Genomic DNA, 11718 nt, shown 5'->3' with positions numbered 1-11718 from the left:
AAATCTTCATTTTGTGTTAGTTTGTCATGATTTCTTCACGAAAACACGTTTTCCTATAATGGTAGGTTGAACTCTTATAGGGGAAGCGCAGGTTTCATGAAATGAACTCAGAATGTCAAGTTATAATGAAATCTTCATTTTGTGTTAGTTTGTCATGATTTCTTCACGAAAACACGTTTTCCCATAATGGTAGGTCGAAGTCTTATAGGGGAAGCGCAGGTTTCATGAAATGAACTCAGAATGTCAAGTTATAATGAAATCTTCATTTTGTGTTAGTTTGTCATGATTTCTTCACGAAAACACATTTTCCCATAATGGTATGTCGAACTCTTATAGGGGAAGCGCAGGTTTCATGAAATGAACTCAGAATGTCAAGTTATAATGAAATCTTCATTTTGTGTTAGTTTGTCATGATTTCGTCACGAAAACACATTTTCCCATAATGGTAGGTCGAACTCTTATAGGGGAAGCGCAGGTTTCATGAAATGAACTCAGAATGTCAAGTTATAATGAAATCTTCATTTTGTGTTAGTTTGTCATGATTTCTTCACGAAAACACGTTTTCCCATAATGGTAGGTCGAACTCTTATAGGGGAAGCGCAGGTTTCATGAAATGAACTCAGAATGTCAAGTTATAATGAAATCTTCATTTTGTGTTAGTTTGTCATGATTTCTTCACGAAAACACGTTTTCCCATAATGGTAGGTCGAACTCTTATAGGGGAAGCGCAGGTTTCATGAAATGAACTCAGAATGTCAAGTTATAATGAAATCTTCATTTTGTGTTAGTTTGTCATGATTTCTTCACGAAAACACGTTTTCCCATAATGGTAGGTCGAACTCTGATAGGGGAAGCGCAGGTCTCATGAAATGAACTCAGAATGTCAAGTTATAATGAAATCTTCATTTTGTGTTAGTTTGTCATGATTTCTTCACGAAAACACGTTTTCCCATAATGGTAGGTCGAACTCTTATAAGGGAAGCGCAGGTTTCATGAAATGAACTCAGAATGTCAAGTTATAATGAAATCTTCATTTTGTGTTAGTTTGTCATGATTTCTTCACGAAAACACATTTTCCCATAATGGTATGTCGAACTCTTATAGGGGAAGCGCAGGTTTCATGAAATGAACTCAGAATGTCAAGTTATAATGAAATCTTCATTTTGTGTTAGTTTGTCATGATTTCTTCACGAAAACACGTTTTCCTATAATGGTAGGTTGAACTCTTATAGGGGAAGCGCAGGTTTCATGAAATGAACTCAGAATGTCAAGTTATAATGAAATCTTCATTTTGTGTTAGTTTGTCATGATTTCTTCACGAAAACACGTTTTCCCATAATGGTAGGTCGAAGTCTTATAGGGGAAGCGCAGGTTTCATGAAATGAACTCAGAATGTCAAGTTATAATGAAATCTTCATTTTGTGTTAGTTTGTCATGATTTCTTCACGAAAACACATTTTCCCATAATGGTATGTCGAACTCTTATAGGGGAAGCGCAGGTTTCATGAAATGAACTCAGAATGTCAAGTTATAATGAAATCTTCATTTTGTGTTAGTTTGTCATGATTTCGTCACGAAAACACATTTTCCCATAATGGTAGGTCGAACTCTTATAGGGGAAGCGCAGGTTTCATGAAATGAACTCAGAATGTCAAGTTATAATGAAATCTTCATTTTGTGTTAGTTTGTCATGATTTCTTCACGAAAACACGTTTTCCCATAATGGTAGGTCGAACTCTTATAGGGGAAGCGCAGGTTTCATGAAATGAACTCAGAATGTCAAGTTATAATGAAATCTTCATTTTGTGTTAGTTTGTCATGATTTCTTCACGAAAACACGTTTTCCCATAATGGTAGGTCGAACTCTTATAGGGGAAGCGCAGGTTTCATGAAATGAACTCAGAATGTCAAGTTATAATGAAATCTTCATTTTGTGTTAGTTTGTCATGATTTCTTCACGAAAACACGTTTTCCCATAATGGTAGGTCGAACTCTGATAGGGGAAGCGCAGGTCTCATGAAATGAACTCAGAATGTCAAGTTATAATGAAATCTTCATTTTGTGTTAGTTTGTCATGATTTCTTCACGAAAACACGTTTTCCCATAATGGTAGGTCGAACTCTTATAAGGGAAGCGCAGGTTTCATGAAATGAACTCAGAATGTCAAGTTATAATGAAATCTTCATTTTGTGTTAGTTTGTCATGATTTCTTCACGAAAACACATTTTCCCATAATGGTATGTCGAACTCTTATAGGGGAAGCGCAGGTTTCATGAAATGAACTCAGAATGTCAAGTTATAATGAAATCTTCATTTTGTGTTAGTTTGTCATGATTTCGTCACGAAAACACATTTTCCCATAATGGTAGGTCGAACTCTTATAGGGGAAGCGCAGGTTTCATGAAATGAACTCAGAATGTCAAGTTATAATGAAATCTTCATTTTGTGTTAGTTTGTCATGATTTCTTCACGAAAACACGTTTTCACATAATGATAGGTCGAACTCTTATAGGGGAAGCGCAGGTTTCATGAAATGAACTCAGAATGTCAAGTTATAATGAAATCTTCATTTTGTGTTAGTTTGTCATGATTTCTTCACGAAAACACATTTTCCCATAATGGAATGTCGAACTCTTATAGGGGAAGCTCAGGTTTCATGAAATGAACTCAGAATGTCAAGTTATAATGAAATCTTCATTTTGTGTTAGTTTGTCATGATTTCTTCTCGAAAACACGTTTTCCCATAATGGTAGGTCGAACTCTTATAGGGGAAGCGCAGGTTTCATGAAATGAACTCAGAATGTCAAGTTATAATGAAATCTTCATTTTGTGTTAGTTTGTCATGATTTCTTCACGTAAACACGTTTTCCCATAATGGTAGGTCGAACTCTTATAGGGGAAGCGCAGGTTTCATGAAATGAACTCAGAATGTCAAGTTATAATGAAATCTTCATTTTGTGTTAGTTTGTCATGATTTCTTCACGAAAACACGTTTTCCTATAATGGTAGGTCGAACTCTTATAGGGGAAGCGCAGGTTTCATGAAATGAACTCAGAATGTCAAGTTATAATGAAATCTTCATTTTGTGTTAGTTTGTCATGATTTCTTCACGAAAACACGTTTTCCCATAATGGTAGGTCGAACTCTTATAGGGGAAGCGCAGGTTTCATGAAATGAACTCAGAATGTCAAGTTATAATGAAATCTTCATTTTGTGTTAGTTTGTCATGATTTCTTCACGAAAACACGTTTTCCCATAATGGTAGGTCGAACTCTTATAGGGGAAGCGCAGGTTTCATGAAATGAACTCAGAATGTCAAGTTATAATGACATCTTCATTTTGTGTTAGTTTGTCATGATTTCTTCACGAAAACACATTTTCTCATAATGGTAGGTCGAACTCTTATAGGGGAAGGGCAGGTTTCATAAAATGAACTCAGAATGTCAAGTTATAATGAAATCTTCATTTTGTGTTAGTTTGTCATGATTTCTTCACGAAAACACGTTTTCCTATAATGGTAGGTTGAACTCTTATAGGGGAAGCGCAGGTTTCATGAAATGAACTCAGAATGTCAAGTTATAATGAAATCTTCATTTTGTGTTAGTTTGTCATGATTTCTTCACGAAAACACGTTTTCCCATAATGGTAGGTCGAAGTCTTATAGGGGAAGCGCAGGTTTCATGAAATGAACTCAGAATGTCAAGTTATAATGAAATCTTCATTTTGTGTTAGTTTGTCATGATTTCTTCACGAAAACACGTTTTCCCATAATGGTAGGTCGAACTCTGATAGGGGAAGCGCAGGTCTCATGAAATGAACTCAGAATGTCAAGTTATAATGAAATCTTCATTTTGTGTTAGTTTGTCATGATTTCTTCACGAAAACACGTTTTCCCATAATGGTAGGTCGAACTCTTATAAGGGAAGCGCAGGTTTCATGAAATGAACTCAGAATGTCAAGTTATAATGAAATCTTCATTTTGTGTTAGTTTGTCATGATTTCTTCACGAAAACACATTTTCCCATAATGGTATGTCGAACTCTTATAGGGGAAGCGCAGGTTTCATGAAATGAACTCAGAATGTCAAGTTATAATGAAATCTTCATTTTGTGTTAGTTTGTCATGATTTCGTCACGAAAACACATTTTCCCATAATGGTAGGTCGAACTCTTATAGGGGAAGCGCAGGTTTCATGAAATGAACTCAGAATGTCAAGTTATAATGAAATCTTCATTTTGTGTTAGTTTGTCATGATTTCTTCACGAAAACACGTTTTCACATAATGATAGGTCGAACTCTTATAGGGGAAGCGCAGGTTTCATGAAATGAACTCAGAATGTCAAGTTATAATGAAATCTTCATTTTGTGTTAGTTTGTCATGATTTCTTCACGAAAACACATTTTCCCATAATGGAATGTCGAACTCTTATAGGGGAAGCTCAGGTTTCATGAAATGAACTCAGAATGTCAAGTTATAATGAAATCTTCATTTTGTGTTAGTTTGTCATGATTTCTTCTCGAAAACACGTTTTCCCATAATGGTAGGTCGAACTCTTATAGGGGAAGCGCAGGTTTCATGAAATGAACTCAGAATGTCAAGTTATAATGAAATCTTCATTTTGTGTTAGTTTGTCATGATTTCTTCACGTAAACACGTTTTCCCATAATGGTAGGTCGAACTCTTATAGGGGAAGCGCAGGTTTCATGAAATGAACTCAGAATGTCAAGTTATAATGAAATCTTCATTTTGTGTTAGTTTGTCATGATTTCTTCACGAAAACACGTTTTCCTATAATGGTAGGTCGAACTCTTATAGGGGAAGCGCAGGTTTCATGAAATGAACTCAGAATGTCAAGTTATAATGAAATCTTCATTTTGTGTTAGTTTGTCATGATTTCTTCACGAAAACACGTTTTCCCATAATGGTAGGTCGAACTCTTATAGGGGAAGCGCAGGTTTCATGAAATGAACTCAGAATGTCAAGTTATAATGAAATCTTCATTTTGTGTTAGTTTGTCATGATTTCTTCACGAAAACACGTTTTCCCATAATGGTAGGTCGAACTCTTATAGGGGAAGCGCAGGTTTCATGAAATGAACTCAGAATGTCAAGTTATAATGACATCTTCATTTTGTGTTAGTTTGTCATGATTTCTTCACGAAAACACATTTTCTCATAATGGTAGGTCGAACTCTTATAGGGGAAGGGCAGGTTTCATAAAATGAACTCAGAATGTCAAGTTATAATGAAATCTTCATTTTGTGTTAGTTTGTCATGATTTCTTCACGAAAACACGTTTTCCTATAATGGTAGGTTGAACTCTTATAGGGGAAGCGCAGGTTTCATGAAATGAACTCAGAATGTCAAGTTATAATGAAATCTTCATTTTGTGTTAGTTTGTCATGATTTCTTCACGAAAACACGTTTTCCCATAATGGTAGGTCGAAGTCTTATAGGGGAAGCGCAGGTTTCATGAAATGAACTCAGAATGTCAAGTTATAATGAAATCTTCATTTTGTGTTAGTTTGTCATGATTTCTTCACGAAAACACATTTTCCCATAATGGTATGTCGAACTCTTATAGGGGAAGCGCAGGTTTCATGAAATGAACTCAGAATGTCAAGTTATAATGAAATCTTCATTTTGTGTTAGTTTGTCATGATTTCGTCACGAAAACACATTTTCCCATAATGGTAGGTCGAACTCTTATAAGGGAAGCGCAGGTTTCATGAAATGAACTCAGAATGTCAAGTTATAATGAAATCTTCATTTTGTGTTAGTTTGTCATGATTTCTTCACGAAAACACGTTTTCCTATAATGGTAGGTCGAACTCTTATAGGGGAAGCGCAGGTTTCATGAAATGAACTCAGAATGTCAAGTTATAATGAAATCTTCATTTTGTGTTAGTTTGTCATGATTTCTTCACGAAAACACGTTTTCCCATAATGGTAGGTCGAACTCTTATAGGGGAAGCGCAGGTTTCATGAAATGAACTCAGAATGTCAAGTTATAATGAAATCTTCATTTTGTGTTAGTTTGTCATGATTTCTTCACGAAAACACGTTTTCCCATAATGGTAGGTCGAACTCTGATAGGGGAAGCGCAGGTCTCATGAAATGAACTCAGAATGTCAAGTTATAATGAAATCTTCATTTTGTGTTAGTTTGTCATGATTTCTTCACGAAAACACGTTTTCCCATAATGGTAGGTCGAACTCTTATAAGGGAAGCGCAGGTTTCATGAAATGAACTCAGAATGTCAAGTTATAATGAAATCTTCATTTTGTGTTAGTTTGTCATGATTTCTTCACGAAAACACATTTTCCCATAATGGTATGTCGAACTCTTATAGGGGAAGCGCAGGTTTCATGAAATGAACTCAGAATGTCAAGTTATAATGAAATCTTCATTTTGTGTTAGTTTGTCATGATTTCGTCACGAAAACACATTTTCCCATAATGGTAGGTCGAACTCTTATAGGGGAAGCGCAGGTTTCATGAAATGAACTCAGAATGTCAAGTTATAATGAAATCTTCATTTTGTGTTAGTTTGTCATGATTTCTTCACGAAAACACGTTTTCACATAATGATAGGTCGAACTCTTATAGGGGAAGCGCAGGTTTCATGAAATGAACTCAGAATGTCAAGTTATAATGAAATCTTCATTTTGTGTTAGTTTGTCATGATTTCTTCACGAAAACACATTTTCCCATAATGGAATGTCGAACTCTTATAGGGGAAGCTCAGGTTTCATGAAATGAACTCAGAATGTCAAGTTATAATGAAATCTTCATTTTGTGTTAGTTTGTCATGATTTCTTCTCGAAAACACGTTTTCCCATAATGGTAGGTCGAACTCTTATAGGGGAAGCGCAGGTTTCATGAAATGAACTCAGAATGTCAAGTTATAATGAAATCTTCATTTTGTGTTAGTTTGTCATGATTTCTTCACGTAAACACGTTTTCCCATAATGGTAGGTCGAACTCTTATAGGGGAAGCGCAGGTTTCATGAAATGAACTCAGAATGTCAAGTTATAATGAAATCTTCATTTTGTGTTAGTTTGTCATGATTTCTTCACGAAAACACGTTTTCCTATAATGGTAGGTCGAACTCTTATAGGGGAAGCGCAGGTTTCATGAAATGAACTCAGAATGTCAAGTTATAATGAAATCTTCATTTTGTGTTAGTTTGTCATGATTTCTTCACGAAAACACGTTTTCCCATAATGGTAGGTCGAACTCTTATAGGGGAAGCGCAGGTTTCATGAAATGAACTCAGAATGTCAAGTTATAATGAAATCTTCATTTTGTGTTAGTTTGTCATGATATCTTCACGAAAACACGTTTTCCCATAATGGTAGGTCGAACTCTGATAGGGGAAGCGCAGATCTCATGAAATGAACTCAGAATGTCAAGTTATAATGAAATCTTCATTTTGTGTTAGTTTGTCATGATTTCTTCACGAAAACACGTTTTCCTATAATGGTAGGTCGAACTCTTATAAGGGAAGCGCAGGTTTCATGAAATGAACTCAGAATGTCAAGTTATAATGAAATCTTCATTTTGTGTTAGTTTGTCATGATTTCTTCACGAAAACACATTTTCCCATAATGGTATGTCGAACTCTTATAGGGGAAGCGCAGCTTTCATGAAATGAACTCAGAATGTCAAGTTATAATGAAATCTTCATTTTGTGTTAGTTTGTCATGATATCTTCACGAAAACACGTTTTCCCATAATGGTAGGTCGAACTCTGATAGGGGAAGCGCAGGTCTCATGAAATGAACTCAGAATGTCAAGTTATAATGAAATCTTCATTTTGTGTTAGTTTGTCATGATTTCTTCACGAAAACACGTTTTCCCATAATGGTAGGTCGAACTCTTATAAGGGAAGCGCAGGTTTCATGAAATGAACTCAGAATGTCAAGTTATAATGAAATCTTCATTTTGTGTTAGTTTGTCATGATTTCTTCACGAAAACACATTTTCCCATAATGGTATGTCGAACTCTTATAGGGGAAGCGCAGCTTTCATGAAATGAACTCAGAATGTCAAGTTATAATGAAATCTTCATTTTGTGTTAGTTTGTCATGATTTCGTCACGAAAACACATTTTCCCATAATGGCAGGTCGAACTCTTATAGGGGAAGCGCAGGTTTCATGAAATGAACTCAGAATGTCAAGTTATAATGAAATCTTCATTTTGTGTTAGTTTGTCATGATTTCTTCACGAAAACACGTTTTCCTATAATGGTAGGTCGAACTCTTATAGGGGAAGCGCAGGTTTCATGAAATGAACTCAGAATGTCAAGTTATAATGAAATCTTCATTTTGTGTTAGTTTGTCATGATTTCTTCACGAAAACACGTTTTCACATAATGATAGGTCGAACTCTTATAGGGGAAGCGCAGGTTTCATGAAATGAACTCAGAATGTCAAGTTATAATGAAATCTTCATTTTGTGTTAGTTTGTCATGATTTCTTCACGTAAACACGTTTTCCCATAATGGTAGGTCGAACTCTTATAGGGGAAGCGCAGGTTTCATGAAATGAACTCAGAATGTCAAGTTATAATGAAATCTTCATTTTGTGTTAGTTTGTCATGATTTCTTCACGAAAACACATTTTCCCATAATGGAATGTCGAACTCTTATAGGGGAAGCTCAGGTTTCATGAAATGAACTCAGAATGTCAAGTTATAATGAAATCTTCATTTTGTGTTAGTTTGTCATGATTTCTTCTCGAAAACACGTTTTCCCATAATGGTAGGTCGAACTCTTATAGGGGAAGCGCAGGTTTCATGAAATGAACTCAGAATGTCAAGTTATAATGAAATCTTCATTTTGTGTTAGTTTGTCATGATTTCTTCACGTAAACACGTTTTCCCATAATGGTAGGTCGAACTCTTATAGGGGAAGCGCAGGTTTCATGAAATGAACTCAGAATGTCAAGTTATAATGAAATCTTCATTTTGTGTTAGTTTGTCATAATTTCTTCACGAAAACACGTTTTCCTACAATGGTAGGTCGAACTCTTATAGGGGAAGCGCAGGTTTCATGAAATGAACTCAGAATGTCAAGTTATAATGAAATCTTCATTTTGTGTTAGTTTGTCATGATTTCTTCACGAAAACACGTTTTCCCATAATGGTAGGTCGAACTCTTATAGGGGAAGCGCAGGTTTCATGAAATGAACTCAGAATGTCAAGTTATAATGAAATCTTCATTTTGTGTTAGTTTGTCATGATATCTTCACGAAAACATGTTTTCCCATAATGGTAGGTCGAACTCTGATAGGGGAAGCGCAGGTCTCATGAAATGAACTCAGAATGTCAAGTTATAATGAAATCTTCATTTTGTGTTAGTTTGTCATGATTTCTTCACGAAAACACGTTTTCCCATAATGGTAGGTCGAACTCTTATAAGGGAAGCGCAGGTTTCATGAAATGAACTCAGAATGTCAAGTTATAATGAAATCTTCATTTTGTGTTAGTTTGTCATGATTTCTTCACGAAAACACATTTTCCCATAATGGTATGTCGAACTCTTATAGGGGAAGCGCAGCTTTCATGAAATGAACTCAGAATGTCAAGTTATAATGAAATCTTCATTTTGTGTTAGTTTGTCATGATTTCGTCACGAAAACACATTTTCCCATAATGGTAGGTCGAACTCTTATAGGGGAAGCGCAGGTTTCATGAAATGAACTCTTCATTTTGTGTTAGTTTGTCATGATTTCTTCACGAAAACACGTTTTCCTATAATGGTAGGTCGAACTCTTATAGGGGAAGCGCAGGTTTCATGAAATGAACTCAGAATGTCAAGTTATAATGAAATCTTCATTTTGTGTTAGTTTGTCATGATTTCTTCACGAAAACACATTTTCCCATAATGGAATGTCGAACTCTTATAGGGGAAGCTCAGGTTTCATGAAATGAACTCAGAATGTCAAGTTATAATGAAATCTTCATTTTGTGTTAGTTTGTCATGATTTCTTCTCGAAAACACGTTTTCCCATAATGGTAGGTCGAACTCTTATAGGGGAAGCGCAGGTTTCATGAAATGAACTCAGAATGTCAAGTTATAATGAAATCTTCATTTTGTGTTAGTTTGTCATGATTTCTTCACGTAAACACGTTTTCCCATAATGGTAGGTCGAACTCTTATAGGGGAAGCGCAGGTTTCATGAAATGAACTCAGAATGTCAAGTTATAATGAAATCTTCATTTTGTGTTAGTTTGTCATGATTTCTTCACGTAAACACGTTTTCCCATAATGGTAGGTCGAACTCTTATAGGGGAAGCGCAGGTTTCATGAAATGAACTCAGAATGTCAAGTTATAATGAAATCTTCATTTTGTGTTAGTTTGTCATGATTTCTTCACGAAAACACGTTTTCCCATAATGGTAGGTCGAACTCTTATAGGGGAAGCGCAGGTTTCATGAAATGAACTCAGAATGTCAAGTTATAATGAAATCTTCATTTTGTGTTAGTTTGTCATGATTTCTTCACGAAAACACGTTTTCCCATAATGGTAGGTCGAACTCTTATAGGGGAAGCGCAGGTTTCATGAAATGAACTCAGAATGTCAAGTTATAATGAAATCTTCATTTTGTGTTAGTTTGTCATGATTTCTTCACGAAAACACGTTTTCCCATAATGGTAGGTCGAACTCTTATAGGGGAAGCGCAGGTTTCATGAAATGAACTCAGAATGTCAAGTTATAATGAAATCTTCATTTTGTGTTAGTTTGTCATGATTTCTTCACGAAAACACGTTTTCCCATAATGGTAGGTCGAACTCTTATAGGGGAAGCGCAGGTTTCATGAAATGAACTCAGAATGTCAAGTTATAATGAAATCTTCATTTTGTGTTAGTTTGTCATGATTTCTTCTCGAAAACACGTTTTCCCATAATGGTAGGTCGAACTCTTATAGGGGAAGCGCAGGTTTCATGAAATGAACTCAGAATGTCAAGTTATAATGAAATCTTCATTTTGTGTTAGTTTGTCATGATTTCTTCACGAAAACACGTTTTCCCATAATGGTAGGTCGAACTCTTATAGGGGAAGCGCAGGTTTCATGAAATGAACTCAGAATGTCAAGTTATAATGAAATCTTCATTTTGTGTTAGTTTGTCATGATTTCTTCACGAAAACACGTTTTCCCATAATGGTAGGTCGAACTCTTATAGGGGAAGCGCAGGTTTCATGAAATGAACTCAGAATGTCAAGTTATAATGAAATCTTCATTTTGTGTTAGTTTGTCATGATTTCTTCACGAAAACACGTTTTCCCATAATGGTAGGTCGAACTCTTATAGGGGAAGCGCAGGTTTCATGAAATGAACTCAGAATGTCAAGTTATAATGAAATCTTCATTTTGTGTTAGTTTGTCATGATTTCTTCACGAAAACACGTTTTCCCATAATGGTAGGTCGAACTCTTATAGGGGAAGCGCAGGTTTCATGAAATGAACTCAGAATGTCAAGTTATAATGAAATCTTCATTTTGTGTTAGTTTGTCATGATTTCTTCACGAAAACACATTTTCCCATAATGGTATGTCGAACTCTTATAGGGGAAGCTCAGGTTTCATGAAATGAACTCAGAATGTCAAGTTATAATGAAATCTTCATTTTGTGTTAGTTTGTCATGATTTCTTCACGAAAACACGTTTTCCCATAATGGTAGGTCGAACTCTTATAGGGGAAGCGCAGGTT

The sequence above is a fragment of the Paramormyrops kingsleyae genome, chromosome 9 (genome assembly GCF_048594095.1).
Source record: "Paramormyrops kingsleyae isolate MSU_618 chromosome 9, PKINGS_0.4, whole genome shotgun sequence".
NCBI lineage: Eukaryota > Metazoa > Chordata > Actinopteri > Osteoglossiformes > Mormyridae > Paramormyrops > Paramormyrops kingsleyae.
The sequence above is the reverse complement of the archived record's forward strand: the minus strand, read 5'-3'. Positions refer to the sequence as shown.